The 22,993-nt window shown below is 40.9% G+C and overlaps 1 protein-coding gene across 1 annotated transcript in view; it reads right to left on the bottom strand.

The window, feature by feature from the left end:
• The window catches only part of SLC44A1 (solute carrier family 44 member 1), a 231,399-nt gene that overhangs the window by 26,951 nt on the left and 181,455 nt on the right, over window positions 1-22,993 (bottom strand). The gene's annotated exons all lie outside the window — the stretch shown is intronic.

Genomic DNA, 22,993 nt, shown 5'->3' with positions numbered 1-22,993 from the left:
TTTTGAATTCTGGTGATGGAGAAGACTCTTGAGAGTCCCTTGGACTGCAAGGAGATCCAACCAGTCTGTCCTAAAGGAAATCAGTCCTGAATATTCATTGGAAGGACTGATGCTGAAGCTGAAACTCCAATACTTTGGCCACCTGATGCAAAGAACTGACTCATTTAAAAAGACGCTGATGCTGGGAAAGATTGAAGACGGGAGAAGGGGATGACAGAGGATGAGATGGTTGGATGGCATCACTAACTTGATAGTCATGAGTTTGAGCAAGCTCTGGGATTTGGTGATGGACAGGGAGGCCTGGTGTGCTGTAGTCCATGGGGGTCACAAAGGGTCAGATACAACTGAGCGACTGAACTGAAACTGAACTGAACTGAAAGGTGAAAAATTGTGCACAAAATAATGAACTGGTTTATTTCAGGCCTCAGGCTCTGAATATAATCCAGTGCTCAGTTTTTGGCCTTCAGGACACCTGTGGGATTTCCCTGGGGGGTGTGTGACTGGCACTGCTGGGGGTGAGGCCCTGTTAACACAGGAAGAGGAGACAGTACAGAAGCTCTAAATAAAAGGCGCAGAGAGCCAGCTCTGTCAAATAGCTGCATTAAATAAACAAACAAACCCCTGTTAACAACACACAGGCCAAATCTATTTGCTAGAACGCTGAAAGTCTTTTCAGATGGACTGGGAGTTTTTGTGTGTTGAAGCTGCATGACATTCTCAGCTACTAGATACAATTTTAGTCAGGAATTTGGACTTGGATTTGTAGACCATCAGATAAAAGGGAGGTGCTCTGTTTTGTGTATTGACCTTCCAGTGGAATAGTCTGATAAAAAGCACATCTTAAACCCTTCAGTGGTTAGTCACCACCTATAGGATGAAATCTAACCTTGGCAAGGGGGCAAGGTTTGGCCTAACTTCTTGGCCCCATCACGCATCACTGAATTCCAGCCTCATACCTTATTTGGAGGTTACCCCTTTGCAGAGATATTTACCCCAAATGCTATCTCACACTTCCAATCTATGTTTCAGCACATACCAGTCTCTTGTCTGGGAATTTGAGATGTGGTCATGTCCATGAATGATCTGGAAGAATGAATCTTCCCCAGGTCTCAGCTTATTCCTTGACTCCACCTCTCCCTCTCCACACCACACACACTTCTGCTGTAGGGACTAGGCTTGCGCCCTCTCAGTTCCTGAGCCGCGAGTTCTCTGGGAGGGCAGCTCCCAGTAGGTGCTCAGTAAATAGAAGGAACCAAGATATTATGAAGCATTTTTTCTTTATCTTGCCTGGAGGCATCAATGAGAGATAAAAGCTGGTTTCTCATTCTTTCTCTAAAACAAGCACAAAGAATAAGTTCTCTAGCCAAAGAGTTCAGTAAATCCTTTCAGAGGAAATTCAAGGGTTGGTAATGTTTCAAGTAGATGTGAAATAAGAACATCTGTTCTAAGAAACATGTAAGATAATTGAAGGATGACATTCTTCAAATATATACTGATTCTACTTGAAGTTAGTGAAAAGAGGATACAGATATAAAAGCATATCCCCTAGATACCTGGGGCTTTGGGTATATTAATCATCGCTGTTAGAATTCAGACGCTACAATGCAGCGCCCTCAGAATCTGGACCCAGTAAGAAAAACATCTGTGTAGTTTCAGAGGTTGAGCGTTTGATAATTGTTACTCTCGACCAGCAGGTGTCGCCAGAGACAAGCGCATTTGCTATGGCTGCCTTTTCCAGCGGCTGATCACCCAGATCCTGATCCTGCTGCCTCCCGAGACCATGCCTCTGGGGAAGCTTCAACTGAAACACCCAGCGTTCATACCTGTAGTTCTCACAGTGTACTATACAGGATAATCCGTCTGGGAGTGTGTGTGAAAGAAAGTGAAAGTCCGTCGTGTCTGACTCTGCGACCCCATGGACTATACATTCCATGGAATTCTCCAGACCAGAATACCTTGACCAGGGGATATTCCCAGCCCAGGGATAGAACCCAGGTCTCTCCCATTGCAGGCAGATTCTTTACCAGTTAAGCCACAAGGGAAAGCCTATGGTGGGTAGGAGTGCAAAAATGCAGATTCCTGAGCCCCAGCTGTGGAAATTTCTGATTCAGTAAATCTGGAGGGGGGGGGCCTAATTTCCATTGGAAGCACCATCTATTCTCTCTCCAACCTCACAATGTGAAGCCGTTTTGAGAAACACTGATTTGCACCCCCATAGGCTATAATATCATCTCACAGCCTGTACTCAGAGACAGGCTGGAAGAGGACTCATTTGTTCATTCCCTTATCAAACACCTACTAAATCCTTGCAGCCTGCCAGTCACCACCGAGCACCTTTGCAATCACGCAGCTCATCTTCCTCTCTCAGGCTTGAGATCCCCATCAAGGGATCAATCATAGAATCCAGTAAAGATTCAACCTATCCTTTCTTATGTTCACCCCATCAAAGAACTCCCTCCAGTACAAGAGGGAAAAAGTCCCCCTTTTGCAGAAAGAACACTGCCATGTTTACAGAAATTCTGCCAATAAATTGATCCCTGCTGCTGCTGCTGCTAAGTCGCTTCAGTCGTGTCCGACTCTGTGCGACCCCATAGACGGCAGCCCACCAGGCTCCCCCGTCCCTGGGATTCTCCAGGCAAGAACACTGGAGTGGGTTGCCATTTCCTTCTCCAATGCATGAAAGTGAAAAGTGAAAGTGAAGTCACTGAGTCGTGTCCGACTCTAGCGACCCCATGGACTGCAGCCTACCAGGCTCCTCCGTCCATGGGATTTTCCAGGCAAAAGTACTGGAGTGGGGTGCCATTGCCTTCTCCAAAATTAATCCCTAATGGTTATTTTATAGGATACAAACGTTCCAATGATACAGTGAGGAAGGAATCTTATCACCAAGATCCCTTCTTTCACAGACAAAAATAATAAATCCATTACTATCTGAAAATCAAATGATGCTGAGTATGTTCCATTGCCATGTTAACTTTGTAAGTCCAAGACAGACAAAAATCCTGGTAGTGTATAGTGGGATAAAGTACATTACTACAAATAAAACAAACTAAAATTCCATTAGAAATTTTAAATAGCCATGATATGGTCCCCTAGGGGAATTGAAGAAGAGTATTTTCTTAGAAACTATAATGAAAATTGCATATCCCACTATAGTTTTTCAGACTATAGCTGAAAAACACCATCTGTTCAGCAGCAAAAACTTAACTATGCCAGAGTACACCTATTTTTAACTTTCTGATCATTAGAAACACTTTTGTTCTAGAAAGCACTTTAAAGGTCATTACATCTGACCTTTCACTCTACACTCAATACTGCTTTATTACATCGCAGCTGCAGAAGTGCCCACAGCCTCTGCATGCATTCCTCTTGGGTCAAGGGGTTCACTGCCTCCCAGGAGTTCAGTCCATCTTGAGTGTGTTTTTTAGGACGTTCTATCTCACATCCTGTCTGAAAAGCAGGAAATGCCAGTGGTTCTTCAAGAAAGCCTTTTTCCTCTGAGAACCCAGCAGGAAGCCTGGATTAGGACAGCATCTCGGCTGCACTGATAAGAAACCTGTTTCCGTGCCTTAAATGAGGCAGGGCTTAATTCTTCTTACCTAACAAGAAGCCCAGAAGACAGCCCAAGTGAGAGAAACTCTCCAAGGATGTCCTCCAGGAACCAGGCTCCTCATCTTTCTGTTCTACCATCTTTCTCATGTGGCTCTTGTTCTTGCTTGTAAGATGATCGCTGCTCCTCCAGCATTATGTCTGCAGTCCAGACAGGCCGGGAAGGGGAGAAGCAGGAGGAGGGGAGGGGGCATGACACCTGTATGAGAAGGCAAAACCTTCTTGGAACTCCCACTTAGACTTCAGCTTACATCTCATTGGCCACCACCCTGTCACATAACCACTTCGAACTTCAAAGAAGTACAGGAGCATAGGTATTTTAGCAAGGTTATATCTACAGGGAAGAGGGCTAGGACAGTTATTGCGTAGGACAATTAGAAGTCACTGCCACAGCCTGAGAGCAATAACAGGTAAAGTGAAGTCGCTCAGTCATGTCCGACTCTTTGCGACCACATGGACTGTAGCCTACCAGGCTCCTCAGTCCATGGGATTTTCCAGACAAGAGTACTGGAGTGGGTTGCCATTTCCTTCTCCAGGGGATCTTCCCGACCCAGGGATCGAACCCGGGTCTCCCGCATTGTAGGCAGACGCTTTACCATCTGAGCTACCAGGGAAGCCCATAATAACAGGTAATGTATGCTAACTGACTGATGAAATCTGTCTTTCCAACCATCAGGACTCTTTAGGGGCTTCCTGCTAATGCTCAGTAGCTACGTCTTGCCTGACTCTTTGTGAGCCCACGGACTGTAGCTCATCAGGCTCCTCTGTCCATGGGATTTTCCAGGCAGGAATCCTGAAGTGGGTTGCCATTTCCTCCTCCAGGGGATCTTCCTGACCTAGGGACCAAACCCATGTCTCCTGCACTGGGAGGCGGATTCTCTACCACTGAGCCACCTTTTAGGGGCTTAGGATGAGATTATAGAAACTCCTTTCTCTTTTTCTGTAACATCCCTTTAGATGTTTGTACACAGTGATCATTTCTTTTCCTTTTCCCCTTCCCAAGTGATGTCTTTTCCAGGCCTGTCTCTGAAAACACTCCCATTTGTTTATATTCCAGGTGTGGCCTGACCTATAAAAAGTGATGCAGAGTCATCTTCCTCCTGCTGTTTACCATGCTATTATTAACAGAGACTAAAATCCCCTGAACTGTAATAGCCTGCTGTCAATTCATACAGAGTGTGCCTTGAACTCAGACGCTTGTGGGAAAGGATGGTACCAAGGCGGGCACACATCACTGAGCACCTACCCTGTGACAGGCACTCCACCATCTCCTTTGTAAGGCATCCATTCAGAAGATATTCCCCGCCTCCAGGCCATATCAACCTCATTTGGCTATTGCAAGGCTACTTTTATGGACCCAAGGAAGCACTTTACATTATCACTGCTAACCTCCATCCTTCATGCTGTCAGTTAGTCCATTGCTCCTGAGCTCTGATTATTATCCCATGGACGACAAAGCTAGCATTTTTAGCTCTAAGTCACCTTAAAATATGATATATCTTTGGCATTAGGATTGTGCTCATTTGTAATGAAAACAACAACAACAACAACAACCACCCAAATAATAGCTGCTAACATAAGACAGAAGTTAATTCAAGAAGTCTGGAGTTGTCAGTGGAGTTGATGCGCCAAAGTGTCAGAGATGCAGGTACCTTCTATCTTGTTGTTCCATCATGCATGTCTTCTAATCTCAAGGTCACCTTGTTGTTCAGAATGGCTGCTGAGCCTCTAACCATCACATCTGTATTCCAGCTGGTGGAGAAAAGGAAATTGAGGAAGGGGCATTGGCCCTTCCTTTTAAAGACAATTTCCTGGTAGTTACATGTTATTTTCACTTACATGCTACTGGTCAGAACTGAGTCACATGCTCACAATTTAGCTGCAAGGGGGAGCTAGGAAGTGTAGGCTTTGTTCAGGATGGCTATATATATCCATTTAAAAACCAGATGACTGTTTTCATCAAAGATTAAGTAAAAAGTTATTGGGAGACAACCTATAGTGTTGGCCACTTCAATTCTTCATCTACATCAGTGGTAAAAACATTAAACTGTTCACTCACACAGACACACAGATGTCGCTCAGATATGTCTGACTCTTTGCGACCCCATGGATTGTAGCCCACTAGGCTCCTCGGTCCATGGGATTTTCCAGGCATGAATACTGGAGTGGGTTGCTGCTTCCTTCTCCAAAACTTTTCAAGACTAAGGCAAAAAATATCCAACAATAATAAGAGATAATATTCACTGAGAATTTACTTATGTGCCAGGCACTGCCCTGGGCTTCCCTGGTGGCTCAGATAGTAAAGAATCTGCCTGCAGTGCAGGAAACCTGGGTTTAATCCCTGGGTTGGTAAGATCCCCTGGAAGAAGGCATAGCAACCTACTCCAGTATTCTTATTGGGAGAACTCCATGGACAGAGGAGCCTGGAGGGCTATAGCCCAGGGGGATGCAAAGAGTCAGACGTGACTGAGTGGCTAATACGCATAGGTGCTGCTCTATGTACTTTACATTTAATAAATGTAGTTAATCATCACAAAAACGTTCTTTGGTTGGGCACTATTATAACTCTATTACATAGGTGGGAAAACAGGCCTAGAGATCTGACGCCCAAAGTCATATAGTTCATAAGGGATACAAGTGTGCTTGAATTGGAGTTCATGTTCCTAATTAATCACTGTAATGCATTACTTTTTGGCAACATGTAAGAGATGGAAACTTCTGTCTTATTTTGGCAACAGTCATTTGGGGAGCTTTTTGTTTACTCACATCTAGAGTTGGTCTTCTCTACTGGAATCTTTTCTTGGATTGAAATTACTTAGCAAGGCTTGGTCCTTCAATTAAAGACTATTCCACCCATTTCTCTTCTCAGGTCTGCTTAGCTCTTAAGACTTGTCCTTTGTAATTTGGATAAACAGGATCAGTTCCCAGAATCAGGCTTATGCTGAAGAAAAACGGGAGATATGAACTAAAAGAGGGGAGAGCAAGTCTGGCAGCCCAGCAAATGCATCGTGGCCATATGGTGCTCTATATAGGAGAGTTCAAGGGCTTTGGGTGTTTCGTCTTTGAGTGTTGGAGTTCTTTATTCTTGGTATTAAACCCTTATCAGATACATGATTCACAAATATTTTCTCCCATACTGTGGGCTGTCTTCTCGTACTTTAAACAAGTGTCCTTTGAAGCAAAACATTTTTAATTTTCATGAGGTCCAGTTTACTTATTCTTCTGTTGCTTGTGCTTTGTTGTATCTGAGAAACTATCGCCAAATCCAAGGTCGTGAAAATTCACCTGTTTTTGTCTAACAGGTTTGTAGTTTTAGCTCTTATATTTAGGTCTTTGATCATTCTTTAGTGAACTTTTGTATATGATGTGAGATAGGGGTCCAATGGAGTTGTACACACATTATTTATTGGAAAGATTATTCTTTCCACATTGAGTAGTTTGGCAATCTTGCTGAAAAATCAGTTGACAACAGACCACACTTTGATTTATGTACTTTTAATTCTATTTTATTGATTTTTATATCTATGTGTGTGTCAGTATCCCCATTGTTTTGATTGCTATAACTTTGTAGTTCAGTTCAGTTCACTTCAGTCACTCAGTCGTGTCCGACTCTTTGTGACCCCATGGACTGCAGCACACCAGGCCTCCCTGTCCATCACCAACACCCAGAGCTTGTTCAAACTCATCTCCATTGAGTTGGTGATGCCATCCAACAATCTCGTCTTGTCACCTTCTCCTCCTCCTCCTGCCTTCAATCCCTCCCAGCATCAGAGTCTTTTCCAATGAGTCAGTTCTTTGCATCAGGTAGCCAAAGTCAGCTTTAGCATCAGTCCTTCCAGTGAATATTCAGGACTGATTGATTTCCTTTAGGATTGACTGGTTTGATCTCCTTGTAGTCCAAGGACTCTCAAGAGTCTTCTCCAACATCACAGTTCAAAAGCATCAATTCTTTGGCACTCAGCTTTCTTTATGGTCCAACTTTCACATCCATACATGACTACTGGAAAAACCATAGCTTTGACTATATGGACCTTTGTGGGCAAAGTAATGCCTCTGCTTTTTAATATACTGTCTAGGTTGGTCATAGCTTTTCTTCCAAGGAGCAAGCATCTTTTAATTTCATGGCCACAGTCACCATCTTCAGTGATTTTGGAGCCCAAGAAAATAAAGTCATTTTGTTACTAATTTTGTAGTAAGTTTTGAAATCAGGAAATGGTAGTTCTCCAATTTTATTATTCTTTTTCACAATTGTTTTGGCTATATGGGCTTCCTTGTAATTCCATATGAATTTTTGAATCACCATTTCCATTTCTACAAAACCTTTAGGATTTTGATAGGGATTACATGGATTTGGCTTTGGGTACTATTTCCATCCTAACAATATTCATTCTTCCAATCCATGAATGTGTGTCTTCTCATTTACTTTTATCTTTGTTCATTTGTTTCAATGGTATTTTGTAGCTTTCAATGTGAACATCTTGTACCTCCTTGGTTAAATACAATCTCAGTATCATATTCTTTTTGATGCCCTTGTGAATGGAATTGTTTTCTTCATTTCCTTTTTGGATTGTTCATTGCTAGTGCATGGAAATAAAACTGGTTTTTATGTGTGGAGCTTATATCCCATAACAATGCTTAAATTGTTTATTAAGTCTAATTGGTGTATCTGTAGGATTTGTTTATGATCTTCTATCTATAAGATAATGTCATCTAAGAAGAAAGTTTACTTTTTTCTAATATGAGTGCCTTTCATTTCTTTTTCTTACCTAATTATCCTGGCTAGGACCTTCAGTACAAATACTGAATAGAAATGGCTAGAGAGGCATACTTGTCTTGTTATTGATCTCAGGTGGAAAGCTTTCGGATTTTCACCACTGAGTATAATGTTAGCTGTGGGCTTTTTGTGAACACCCTTTAACAGGCTGAGCAAGTTTCTCCCACTGCTGTCACAATGATTCTTTCCTTCTAAAATTCAAGTATTCCCTTGCTAAAAATCCTGCACTGAGTCCCTATTTTCTTCAGCATGAATCAAGTCCCTTAGTATGGCCCAAAGACTCTCAAGATCCGACACCTGTTGGCTTCTCCCTTTTCATGTCCCCACGCCTACTCTTCAGTACAGTCACAGACATCATTTCTTCACATATGTTGTTCCCTCTGCTTGGGACACTTACCTCCCTTTCTCAAAAGGCTTCTCTACCCTCTCACATCCCCATCTCCTGCCTCTCCCACCTTCAGGCAGTCTCTGTGCTACTCCTGTGTTAACTCCCTGAGAGCAGTGGTACATTATATTACAATCATCTGTTTAACCCTTTGCCTTCCTAAACAGTCCATGACGTTTTGGAAGGCAAAGACTAGGTCTCTTATTTCTGTATCCTCAGTGAATACAGGACTCTGTAATTGTCTTTGGAATAAACAAATACTTCCTTTCTGTTTCATTTATACTTATGAACGTGTCTTATAAGTCTTAATCGAGGCTGATCTGGATAAAAATGAGGTAACAAATTCAGTTAAAGCATCAGGTAGTTACATGCTTGGACTTTACCAGCTCAGGTGCCCAATCTGAGAGCCATATGCAGATTATTTTTGTTTTCACAAGAACTTGAAGAAGGTATATTACCTTTTTCCATAAGAGGATACAATTTTATAAATCTTGCTGTTGTCCTTTCTTTTAAGGTTGCTAGGAAGCTCCAAGTACTTAATGCTTAAATGTCCTGTAAACATATTGGTCCTAGAGTCTAGCATATTTGTTTCTTCCTGTTTATGTCTTTGTTTTTCTATTTTTATTTTAATAATCTTATTTTGCATAAGCCTTTTTGGGAAAAAGTGGAACATAAATACATAAATATATATACACACACACACACACTAAAAATACACTATATGTATTGTTAGCAGAGAAGCACACAGGTGGTTAAGGTGACAACGAAGAAGAACAGAGTTAGAGCCACTGAGAAAAAGTTTGTCTGTAGTTACCTTAGCTGTAAAAGCCATTGTTAGGTTGGGGTCTCTTAAAAAAAAAAAAGAAATTAGGTAGATTTTCTTCATCAGGGAATAGAAAAAAAATCTGTTGGCAAATAGAAATATTTTTAGTCCTTCAAACTCCTTTCCAAATGGCTCCTTCATATCATTACAGAGATTTTGCAGCAGACGGTGCTGAGAAGAGGGAAACGTTGAATTCCAATATCAGTGAGCTACAGACTCAGAGCCTGATGGACTTGACCATTCGGAGCAAGTCCCTATCTTGAAATGAAGAGGTCGCATACCCCATGCTGAGTGGACCCCACAGTACCCTCTACATCCCCCCCCCCACCCAGGTTTAATTAGTCACGGGTCTATAGATTTCCCACTGGAATCTTCCTCTTCCTCCTTTCCCCTCTCTCCCAAGTCTCCCCACAGGCTCTTGACAACACTCAACTGATGTCTGAACGAAGGTGCACAACTCCCATATCCCCTCCGGGGTCACTTCTTGACTCTGGGTTTTCTAAACGACTGAGATTTCCTTTGGTCGCTATACTATGGCCTGCGCTATTCCTCTGGGGAGAATCTTCTCCATTCCTCCTTCCAGCTCTTTCATCATCTGGCTCATTCTCCTTCCTTCTTCAGGACTCAGCTCAGTTTCTCCTAACAACCCAACAACACCTCTCTCTGTCTTCCAGAAGCACCCTCATTGCCATCTGTCTTCTTCATGGGGTTATGAGCTACTTCAGATCAGGGAGTTGGTATTTTCCACTGAATTCCCAAAATACAAATCCTACTGCCCAGAGAAGGTCCCAGGAAATGTCTGCTGAAAAGAAGCGAACGTGCGCAGCACACTGCTGGAGATACGCTGAGTAAATGCATCTGAAACAGGCCTCACTCATCATATTTTCCACGGATTGAGACGTGGGCCTCAGCAACTCTACTCCTCTTCTTTTGTCCCCTCCTAATTCTTCTACATTTATTAAGTCCTTCCCACTCCTTCCTCTCACTTTTCCTTTCTCTAATTAAACATTCCTTAATCCATTTGGATTTGACTTAGATTTGTTTTCAAAGTGAAAGCCAACTGTGCTAAACACAATTTATTAAATGATTTTTTTTCTTATTCATTTGAGTCATAGCTTTAGCTCTTAAATTCCAATAAATAATAAAATTGGAGGGACCATCTTTTCTACTCTATTGGCCTATTATCACATGAGTTTGTAGTCATTTTATTATACTTACCTGGATATTTGCTTTTTATGTTAATTATATTTTCACTAAAAACTATAGAGTTTATTAAAAATATACTTCAGTTCAGTTGCTCAGTCGTGTCTGATTCTTTGCAACCCAATGGACTGCAGCATGCCAGGCTTCCCTGTCCATCACCAACTCCTACAGCTTTCTCAAACTCATGTCCATTGACTTGGTGATGCCATCCAACCATCTCATCCTCTGTCATATCCCCTTTTCCTCCTACCTTCAATCTTTCCCAGCATCAGTCCTTCCATGAATTGGTCTTTTCCAATGAGACAGTTCTTTGCATCAGGTGGCCAAAGTATTGGAGTTTTAACTTCAGCATCAGTCCTTACAATGAATATTCAGGACTGATTTCCTTTAGGATTGACTTGTTGAATCTCCTTGCAGTCCAAGGGACTATCAACAGTCTTCTCCAATACCACAGTTTAAACCCATCAATTCTTTGGTGTTCAGCTTTCTTTATGGTCCAACTCTCACATCCATACATGACTACTGGAAAAACCATAGCTTTGACTATATGGACCTTTGTTGGCAAAGTCATGTCTCTGCTTTTTAATACACTGTCTAGGTTGGTCATAGCTTTTCTTCCAAGAAGCAAGCATCTTTTAATTTCATGGCTGCAGTCACCATTTGCAGTGATTTTGGAGCCCCCCAAAATAAAGTCTGTCGCTGTTTCCATTGTTTCCCCATCTATTTCCCATGAAGTGATGGGACCAGATGTCATGACCTTCATTTTTTGAATATTGAGTTTTAAGCCAGCTTTTTCACTCTTTTCTTTCACTTTCTGCCATAAGGGTGGTGTCATCTGCATATCTGAGGTTATTGATATTTCTCCCAGCAATCTTGATTTCAGCTTGTGCTTCATCCAGCCCAGTATTTTGCAGGATGTACTCTGCATATAAGTTAAATAACCAGGGTGACAATATATAGCTTTGACATACTCGTTTCCCAATTTGGAACCAGTCCATTGTTCCATGTCTGGTTCTAACTGTTGCTTCTTGACCTGCATACAGATTTCTCAGGAGGCAGGTCAGGTGGTCTGAGATTTCCATCACTTGAAGAATTTTCCACAGTTTGTTGTGATCCACACAGTCAAAGGCTTTGGCACAATCAATAAAGCAGAAGTAGATGTTTTTTTGGAACTCTCTTGCTTTTTTGATGATTCAGCGGATGGCGGCAATTTGATCTCTGGTTCCTCTGCTTTTTCTAAATTCAGTTGAACAACTGGAGTTCTCAGTTCACATACTGTTGAAGCCTGGCTTGGAGAACTTTGAGCATTACTTTGCTAACATAAAGGGCTTCCCTGGTGGCTCAGAGGTTAAAGTGTCTGCCTGCAATGCAGGAGACCTGGGTTCAATCCCTGGGTTGGGAAGATCCCCCTGGAGAAGGAAATGGCAACCCACTCCAGTATTCTTGCCTGGAGAATCCCATGGACAGGGGAGCCTGGTGGGCTACAGTCCACGGGGTCGCAAAGAGTCGGACACGACTGAGTGACTTCACTTTTGCTAACGTAAGAGATGAATACAATTGTGCAGTACTTTGAACATTCTTTGGCATTGCCTTTCTTTAGGATTGGAATGAAAACTGACCTTTTCCAGTCCTGTGGCCATTGCTGAGTTTTCCAAATTTGCTGGCATACTGAATGAGGCACTTTCACAGCATCATCTTTTAGGATTTGAAATAGCTTAACTGGAATTCCATCACCTCTTCTAGCTTTGTTCTTAGTGATGCTTCCTAAGGCCCACTTGACTTTGTATTTCAGGATGTCTGGCTCTAGGTGAGTGATCACACCATCGTGGTTATCTGGGTCATTAAGATCTTTTTTGTATAGTTCTGTGTATTCTTGCTACCTCTTCTTAGTATCTTCTGCTTCTGTTAGGTCCATACCATTCCTGTCCTTTATTGAGCCCATCTTTGCATGAAACGTTCCCTTGGCATCTCCAATTTTCTTTAAGAGACCTTTAGTCTTCCCCATCCTATTGCTTTCCTCTTTCTTTGCATTGATCACTGAGGAAGGCCTTCTTATCTCCCCTTGCTATTCTTTGGAACTCTGCATTCAGATGGGTATATCTTTCCTTTTCTCCTTTGCCTTTAGCTTCTCTTCTTTTCTCAGCTATTTGTAAGGCCTCCTCAGACAACCATTTTGCTGTGATGCATTTCTTTCTCTTGGGCATGGTCTTGAACATTGCCTCCTGTACAATGTCATGAACCTCCGTCTATAGTTCTTCAGGCACTCTATCAGATCTAATCCTTGAATCTATTTGTCACTTCCACTGTATAATCATAAGGGATTTGATTTAGGTCATACCTGAATGGTCTGTGGTTTCCCCTACTTTCTTAAATTTAAGTCTGAATTTTGCAATAAGGAGTTCATGATCTGAGCCATAGTCAGCTCTTGGTCTTGTTTTTGCTCACTGTATAGAGCTTCTCCATCTTCATCTACAAAGAATATAATCCATCTGATTTTGGTATTGACCAACTGGTGATGTCCATGTGTAGAGTCATCTCGTGTGTTGTTGAAAGAAGGTGTTTGCTGTGACCAGTGCATTCTCTTGGAGAAACTCTGTTAGCCTTTGCCCTGCTTCATTTTGTACTCCAAGGCCAAACTAGCTTGTTACTCCAGGTATCTCTTGACTTCCTATTTTTGCGTTCCAGTCCCCTATGATGAAAAGGACATCCTTTTTTGGCGTTAGTTATAGAAGGTCTTGTAGGTCATAGAACCCTTCAACTTCAGCCTCTTCGGCATTAGTGGTTGGGGCATAGACTTGGATTACCATGATATGGAATGGTTTGCCTTGGAAATGAACGTAGATCATTCTGTCATTTTTGAGACTGCACCCAAGTACTGTATTCTGGACTCTTTTGTTGACTATGATGGCTACTCCATTTCTTCTAAAGGATTCTTGCCTACAGTAGTAGATATAATGGTTATATGAATTAAATTCATCCATTCCAGTTCATTTTAGTTCACTGATAAAAAACTACAGAGGAATATTTTAAATATTTAAATACACATAAGCAAAGAAAAAATTAAATTACCCTAATGTCACATCCCAGAGATAACCATTGTTCTCATTTTGATGTAAAAAGAATGGTAGCTGACTCTCACTTAACCATATTTCCAGATTAACTAACACCCTCCAGTCCTCTGTAGAATGTGCTGGCTGATGTCCATAGCAGACTGAATGGTCCAGGAGAGCAGCCTATGTGCTGTTCTCAGCATCAGCGGACCGTGCTTAGCAAGAGTCAGGTATGTTTATTTCAACACATTATGCCATGTTCTGTGGTTATTGAAATGGTGTGATTATTAAAATACTACATATATGATAAAAAAACAATGAGTATGAAGAGAGAAATTTCTATGAAAGCGAAGGCGAATGCTTTGGGAAGACTCTATGCAAGTGAAAGTCACTCAGTCATTTTTGTCTCCCACCAGGCTCCTGTGTCCATGGTATTCTCCAGGCAAGGGTACTGGAGTGGGTTATCATCCCCTTCTCCAGGGGATCTTCCTGACCCAAGGATCAAACCTAGTCTCCCATACTGTGTGCAGATTCTTTACCATCTGAGCCACCAGGGAAGCCCTATTGGAAAGACTCTATAAAGATACTAAAATACCCCTCTTGAGTTAAGTGTGCATGAGAATTATAAACATTGGCAAGAAATAAAACCTAGCAGTCTATACTCAGCTTGCTGCATCATTCAGCATCTCTAAATTCTTGATCCATTTTAAAGAAACCAATATTTCACATTATTACATTTTTTTGGTGGTTTACATTATTGGTATGTTTAATGCTGCCAAAAGAAAAAGACAATAGACAACTTCAGAAGACTTAAGGTGTCATATATAGAACGAATACTTAGGTCAAAGCTTGGCCAATGATTATTTACTTGTTGTAGTTTTAAAAAACATTTCTTTTATAATGACTTTCCTCCTTAACCAGATTTTTCAATTAACCAATCAACAAGCAATGCCTATAGAATTGGTTAAGAGAGCATCTATTATATCCTCAGTCATTTAAAGATGTATAAACATATTGATTTTACATAAATGAGATCATGCTATAAATATTGCTTTATGCCCTTTTATATTGACTATATTGTAGACATCACTTCAAGTTATTAAAGATCAGAACATTTTTAGTACCTACCTGGTCCCTCCTGTTGAAGTTCTATTTAATGTTTCCTTTTATTAGAGATTTAAAACTATGTACCTTTCTTGTTGTCCTCTTCACAAGACTTACAGAAAACTCGGAGTTAATCTTATGGCAGTTTAGGGTTTCTTACAGATAATCTCCTTTTCTCAATTTTCACATGCCTGTTTTTTAAAAAAAGTTTTTTTCTAAATTTTCATCTTAAAATTGTTTTTTGTTGTCAGCTGGAAGAATCCCTTCTGGCAGATAGAACAAATCAAACACAAACCCCTAATATCCTGTCTCCAAATGTGAGGTTACAGTATGAGTTTGGTTGAGTGAAAGCCCTTTTGCTTTGCCTTGAAGACAATTCCTTACTGTCACCTCTCTGGTCTGACATACCTGGCCAGGGAGCTTATAACTACCTAGAGAGCTTTAAGATGCCTATTGAAATTGCTGATAAGCCCAGGAAATGGCATAAAAGCTTAGCTTTGCATTTTCTGGAAGCCTAAATGTAACCTAGGTACATCTTCTAAAATTATTTTTCTCAGGATTTGGACAGTAAAGAAGGCATAAAATCAAATTAAAGGCACAAACTATTCCTCACCTTCACTGCTACTTGCAACAACTAAAAATAATAATGTGAAGAGGCCTGGACTCATGGGTTAGTTTCACAGCACCTGGACAAAAATAGGAGGTCAAAGGGCCTCATGGGGCTTCCCTGGTGGCTTAGATGGTAAAACATCTGCCTACAGTGTGGGAGACCTGGGTTGTAATCCTGGGTCGGGCAGATCTCCTGGAGAAGGGTATAACTACCCACTCCAGTATTCTTGCCTGAAGAATTCCATGGACAGAGAAGCCTGGCCGCTACAGTCCATGGGGTCGCAGGAGTCGGACACAACTGAGCGACTAACACTTTCACTTTCAAAGGGCCTCATAGGATTCTGGTTTCTTTCTGAACTTTTCAACACCTCCAGGAGCTTTGAGCACTATTTGAAGCTGAAATTTCAATCACAGCTTATATATTCCTCTAGAGTGCACAAGCAGTATGCCTCCTAAAAGAAACTCTCTAGATTTTTATTTATTTTCTAAAATTTGAGATTGAATAAAGAGTATACTTCTCATAGCCAAATATAGAGAAAAGAGTTCTGGGTATCTTTCAGGAGATGTGAGGTTTTTCACAGGCTCTTTAATCACTAGCTAGTTTATGTAACTAGGAATTGTGCAAATCTGCTTCAAGACTACTGCCCCTCAAAAGAGAATAAACAGTCCAGAATGGTTAACATTCTTCAGTATCTCAAACACCTGGAGTATTTGAGGACTCCTCACCAAGGTTCTATGACAACTCCTTTTGGCAAGGTGGTAGAGATCAACAACCAGGCCTATGATCTGGGCATTACTCAACATTTGCTAATGAAAAGCAGTCTGTGCAGCAGCCTCTGGAGAAAAATCCAAAATTACATTGGATTTATCGGTACTGTAAAAAAACCTTCCACTTAAAAACACCCTTAGTCTCCAGTATCATTTAAAACATGATTAGTTTGAAACAAGCTTGATTTTTTCCAAACATTAATGGGGGCACAGCTATTGCCTAAATTTTGGCACACCACAGTTTCACCAACTCACCAACTTAGCACCAGGCTTCGATTTATGTGCAGGGCACTGTACCAAGCACAACGAGTGTTTCCCATGGCAAACGTTATCTAAGAGGCTTTTCCCTTCTGCCTGGTGATTGAATTCAGTTCCAACCTTCATACTCAGACCTCGTACTCAGAGTGACTCAGACTCCAGCTAGGAAGGCTGGCCAGGCAATGGATGAACTTCGTACTTTGGAAGTTAGGTTTTACTTAGTATATTTACATTTATGCTTCATACTTCAGGGATCCTAGAACAGGCTGAGACACACTGGAAAGAAATAGCTGGGGAATTCCAGAGCACCCTTGCAGCATATTGACCTAATTTGAAAACAAGATGTTGCCTACTCTCACTTTCTATCGCAGAGTTAGCAGAATATGCCACCCCAAAGTATGACTGCAGAAGTTCAAGACATGCCATTTTCTTGAAAATGCTGTTTTGTTATATTGATTATTTTGAGCTATAGGCACTTGAAAAACAGCAAATGCAGGCCAAGGCATCCTCTGAACTCGCCTTATCTCCCTAGACAGATTCTCTAAAAAGAACTCCAATGTCATAAATCGCTTTCTCAGGAGTTTCATCAGTCAGGGAAGATTGACCCTTATCACAGAAGAGACTAGAAGTAGACACCACACCCAGACACACTTTGTCACAAGCTATCATGCCTCTCATCTATTCTTCTAAGGGCCCATTCATCTTTCCTAAAAATCATTTACTCTCCCCGAAAAGGCCTGCATCCTCTCTCCCCTTTCCCTATTAGGATGATATTTAATTTGAATTCTAAGCCACTTAGAGGAGTTACTCATTTTCCCCTGGGTATCTCACATGTATACATGAGGCATACATGTTAATAAACTTCTGTGTGTTTTCCTCTTGTTAACCTGTCTTCTATTATAGGGTCTCAGCTAAGAACTCAGACAGGTATGGAGAACAATTATTTTTCCTCCTCTACACTATTCATCACAACTCTGGGCATGGGAAAGTGTTATGACACAGCAGACAATGACATTATTTCCTATAAAATTTTATTTATTACATAAAAAATTCTATACATTTGTTAGACTAAAATACAGTTTTCATTATAATTCTGGCAACTGAGTTAGTACACAGAAAACTTAGCATTAGATCAGCACTTTTGTTCCTAGATCATATTTCTGCACAAGGAAACCATTTCAAAGCTCCACTTCATATTGGCTCATTGTACTCTGAAGCCAGACGGAATTCCATCCAATTCAGAGCTCTTGGAAGTTAATTTCCCAGCAAATTTTGATAACTCCAGAAAGTTAATTGCTTAATATACATATTTTTAAGTCCTCTGAGAGCACAACCCTCTGTAAAGTCTATACTGTGTCAAGAAGGACAGCCACAAATACCACAGGGCTACGGCCGTGTCCTTGGGGCATGCTCAAGCACCTACGTGTTTATTTCCCCACCTGAATACAGTGTAGTGGCACTGTAATAAGGAAATGTAATAAGGGAGGAAAAACCCTCAAAATAATGCTAAGGTAAAAGATGCCAAACCAGGGAATTCACGGAAGGCTTAACTGTGATCCTACAGTTTGTAGTGGACAAAGACCAAACGTGATACAAAAATTCATCGTGACACTATGAAATAGGAATGCAAATGGCAAAACAAAACCGAAGACAAAAAAGGCATCAGATTGAGAAATATGTGGCACCACAGCATACTTCTCATGGTGGATCACAAAGCAGTGAGACACTGAATCACACCGATGGGCCTGTTTTGCTCAAATCACCCCATACACTGGACAGGATCTGACAGTGGACGTGAGGCTCAGAGGAGGTCCCCTGCACTGACTGATCTTTCAAACTCTGCTGCTTTATTCTAGGAGACTGTTCTAACTCAGGAGTTCAGGAAGGCTGTGCTACAAAGTTCTTTGCTGGACCTCTGGTCTTCAGAAGATATGCTTTTGTCTTTGGTTGTTTTCCCAGAGCCCCTGTCATTGTTAGGTGGCCTCCACACTTTTCTCCCCTCTCTTTTGTTAGTTGTACAAACCAAACCAGCCAACAGCCCACTGAATTAATTTCATCGGGTATAAGATCTACCAGACATGCACTCAGTGATCAAGGATATTCTGAGACAATATAACTGAAACTTCATTATGGGCTCCCAGCTTCTTTTATAGGATGGAAGAAATCAAGAAAACCTCAACAAACATCATAGTCTAGTAGTACTAATGCGACATAATGGAAGAAAGGTAACTTTCTCCCTCTGATGTCTTTGAAAATCAAAATTAGCCAAAACAAGAGGGCCAGAAAGCTCTGAGAACAACTAGTAGAATCCAGAGGATGGGAAAAATGTACTCAGCAGTCTCTGTCTTCAATCATCAGTTCCAAAGCTGTCCTAGCATTGTTTCATTCCTCTAAACTACTTCAAACAATTTTTTAAAAAAATTCTGGCCTAATGATCAGCATGGTAAATGATGGAAGTGCTCACATTTTCTAGTGGCAGGTAGAATGGTCTGCAGGATGCTGGTAGGAAGTTCACTCCAGTCCTGTGCCCATTCATTTTCCTCAAGTCTTCTCAATGCTTAATCACATAGGATGGTTTAACACATCTTCCTCAAAAAATAACTAACTCCAATTTCTGAGTTGATGAGATGGGTGGATCAGATTCCTAGGTGAATATCAGGACATTCCCCCTTTAGGTCACACACTTGTATGACAAAAAGGCGTTCCACCCAATATGGGAACTTCCATCTGTGGTCTCTCTCTTCACTATTGTGGAAGTTTCAGTAGAACTCTTCTAGGGGTATGGGGTGGGAAAGGGAGCTGATTTCTTTTTTAGCTTTTGGCTGCACCCCAGGCAAGTGGGACCTTAGATCCCCAACCAGGGATCAGACCCAGGGCCCTTGCATTGGAAATGCAGAGTCTTAACCACTGGGCAATTGGCAAAGTCCCTGATTTCTATTTTCTTCACCAGTCAGTTGTGACATTTCCATTGCTATCTTCAGCTTGAAAACACAGGTAATATTTGATGTCTGACTGTAAGTCATGACCACGGGAATCAAATCTTAGAATAACTTCAGACTCTTTTAAGGATGTCTTCCTGCTTTTTCAAGGGCCCAGAGGACCCTCCAGCACTCTTAATAGTAAGGGGGTGAAGTGGAAGTTGCTCAGTCATGTCCAACTCTTTGCGACCCCATGGACTATTCAGTCCGTGGAATTCTCGAGGCTAGTATACTGGAGTGGGTAGCCTTTCCTTCTCTAGGGGATCTTCCCAACCCAGGGATCAATCCCAGGTCTCCCTCATTGCAGGTGGATTCTTTACCAGCTGAACCACAAGGGAAGCCTAAGAATACTGGAGTGGGTAGCCTATATCCCTTTTCAAGGGGATCCTCCTGATCCAGGAATCAAATCGGGATCTCCTGCATTGCAGGCAGATTCCTTACCAACTGAGCTATCAGGGTAGCCCGAGGGGGTAAATGTGAAGAAATTCTAAAGAAGGAAGGTGAAGTGAATGTGGGTAGTAGAAGCACAGTCCCATTGGCAGTGGTCCAAGGTGGCTCTAGTGGTTACTGAAAACCACTCAAAATGGGAGGAAACACCTCCCCCTGCCCCCCGATTTAATGCTTGGAGAAAAGCAACCTCTGAATTTCTCCCCTCAGCATCTGCCACTAAAAATTGTTGTCAGCTATGAACTACAGTGAGGTTGCTAATTTATCGTCTTCAAATGTTCTCAGTCATGTTGACTGAGATCTATTTTTAGACAGAGATCTACTGTTAACACTATGACATAAATGTCACATCTGAGCGATAATGTTAAAGAATCTAGTGTTTTGGTAGATGGATAATTATAGAGATTCCCTATTTATTTCCTTTTGGATTTTCTTGTCCATTGTAAATAATTTGGTACCTTGCCAAAAATTCATCCCAGGACACAGACATCCTCACACATTCAAAGAAGGAAATCTTGGAAATTCAGTGTTGATCATCCTGTTTTTCATTCACATTGGTGTGATTTTTACTTTCAAAGCTGGTACTAAATTAAAGTTTTCAAGCTATAAAAAAAAATGAGTCCAGACAACAAGGTCCTACTGTATCAGAGAACTATATTCAGTATCCTATGATAAACCATAATGGAAAGTAATTTTTAAAAATATTTCTATCTGAATCCCTTTATTGTATAGCAGAAATTAACACAACATTGTAAATCAACTATACTTCAATTAAAAAAAGGATGATTCCATGTCTGAAATTGGTAAGTACCAATATTCATAGGTAGGCTATGAGACTTTGAGAGAAAGATAGTTCATTCCTTCCATAAGCTTCTCAAAGGGCCCCTTGGTCCCTGCAAAAGATTACAAACCTGCTTTTGAGTGCGTGCATGCCAAGTCACTTCAGTCGTGTGCGACTCTTTGCGACCCTATGGACCATAGCCCACCAAGCTCCTCTGTCCATGGGATTCTGCAGGCAAGAATAACTGGAGTGGGTTGCCGTGCCCTCCTCCAGGGGATCTTCCCAATGCAGGGATCAAACTCGTGTCTCTCATGTCTACCTGTATTGGCAGGCGGGTTCCTTACCTCTAGTGCCACCTGGGAAGCCCCTTGCTTTTGAATATCAAATATTAAATTCATGTCTTGGCAAATAAAAGTGAGAGATTTCTGAAACATTTGGAAATTACAACTCTTTGATGTTCAGCTAGATCTTGACTAGACTATGAGTTACTTGAATGCTTTACTATTCTGAATTCCCTGGTCTACAGTGTTATTTCTCAGGAAATCATTCATGCTGTAAAACTGAGTATCAAAACTGAATAAAATAGCCTAATATTTGGGTCCCTAACAACTGCATATCTTTTTTTAACAAATTTACTAATGAATTCCTTTAGAAAATACCAAACTTAAATCCTTCTTATCTAATTTAGAAAAGTGATAACTGTTCCTGTGATATTGAAATGGAAGCACAATTTGTCTTTTTTTACACATATAAAAAGGATATGGGGAGGAAGAGAGGGTACTGCAGTATTTCCATAGAAAAGGTTTTCCACAGAAATTCTCAAGTTTAAAAACTTTGTATTGAAGTTTTTTATAAGAAAGATATCTTCAAAGATTTAAATATTGGATTAAAATTTCCCTCTTAATTAAAACTTGGGAGAATAAGAATTTGACTCAAATTTATAAAACATGAAGGGGGAAAACACGCTATTTAAAATTTTTAAGTGTATACAACATGCTTTTTATTTTGTTTTCTAAGTTTGCCAGCTTTATATTTTTTCTTGGCACATTCAAGCATTCTGCTTTTTCACAATTTGGGCTGTGTGCCATGAAAAAGATGAGCTAATTCTAAAAGCAGCCACTGTCTATGAAGAAAGACTACTTTTCAAATGGGCCATCATGTATTCCTTAGTACAGAAAGATACATGAATATGCATTTAAAGCAAAAGGCATTCTACATTGTGAATATATAATACACAAAGCTCTGCTTTATGCATTTGCTTATGAACTCACAATTTTCTAATATATATCCACAGACCACATCTTAACAACTCTAGGCAAGCCATTATAGTGCACTTTTCATTTGTTAGATGGAATATATGAAGAGAATACAGAAATTAACTGTGGCAGGTACACTGATAAGTCTTCACACTCTGGGGATTTCATTTTTATTTTTTTAAGTAACAGTAAAAAAAGAAGAAAAAAAGCAGTAGAAAACTTACTGAAAGGTGAAAACTTATAAAGACCTTTCTGAAGGAAACATTTCAGAGGTTATGTTAAGGCTATTGGAAACTCCAAAAATTCAAGTGAGGTTACTGATCAAAAATAAAATAAAACATGCAGGTCACCATAACCATCAGCTCTAGGTTTGGGAATGACCCCAGAATTCTACACTGAAGGCTTTTCAGTGGTCTTTATTAGCTAGTAGTGGTGCTTGGTGGAAACGGTCTGGGCCTTAGGGGCATTAATACGGCCTCATGAATATTTGGTGCCTGTAGTAAGGGAGAGGGTGGGAGGAGCCTTACTCTGGTTTCAAGCGTTTTAGGACCACAATACAAGAAGGAGTCATCTCCTCACTACCCTCTAGTGGGGTGAAATCCTGAAACTGCCCTGGAAGATAACAGAGCCCTTCGCAGACCAAGATCAGTGGTATTGGGAACTGGCAGTTTAATGCCTTTCGCTGAAAAAAGAAAAAAATAAGAGAAAGCATCTGTACAAAGGGAAAACTTATTTGCCACATAACTTTTAAATAGACTCAGTGAGTGCCCCCTCCTCAACCATAATGGAAAAAGTTGAGGGACAAACATACAGTTAAGCTACTTAAACTGCAGTAACTTAGGACTTAATTATGCAATAGGATAGGATAAAAGCTCTAATCCTTAAACACTGCATTAAATGGTTTAAAGGAACAACCTGCTTTGAGCTGTGCTCATCCTTGCAAGGATT

This window comes from Bos indicus x Bos taurus, chromosome 8 (assembly GCF_003369695.1).
Source record: "Bos indicus x Bos taurus breed Angus x Brahman F1 hybrid chromosome 8, Bos_hybrid_MaternalHap_v2.0, whole genome shotgun sequence".
NCBI lineage: Eukaryota > Metazoa > Chordata > Mammalia > Artiodactyla > Bovidae > Bos > Bos indicus x Bos taurus.
Note: the sequence above shows the minus strand (reverse complement) of the source record. Positions and strands in the feature narration are given on the sequence as shown.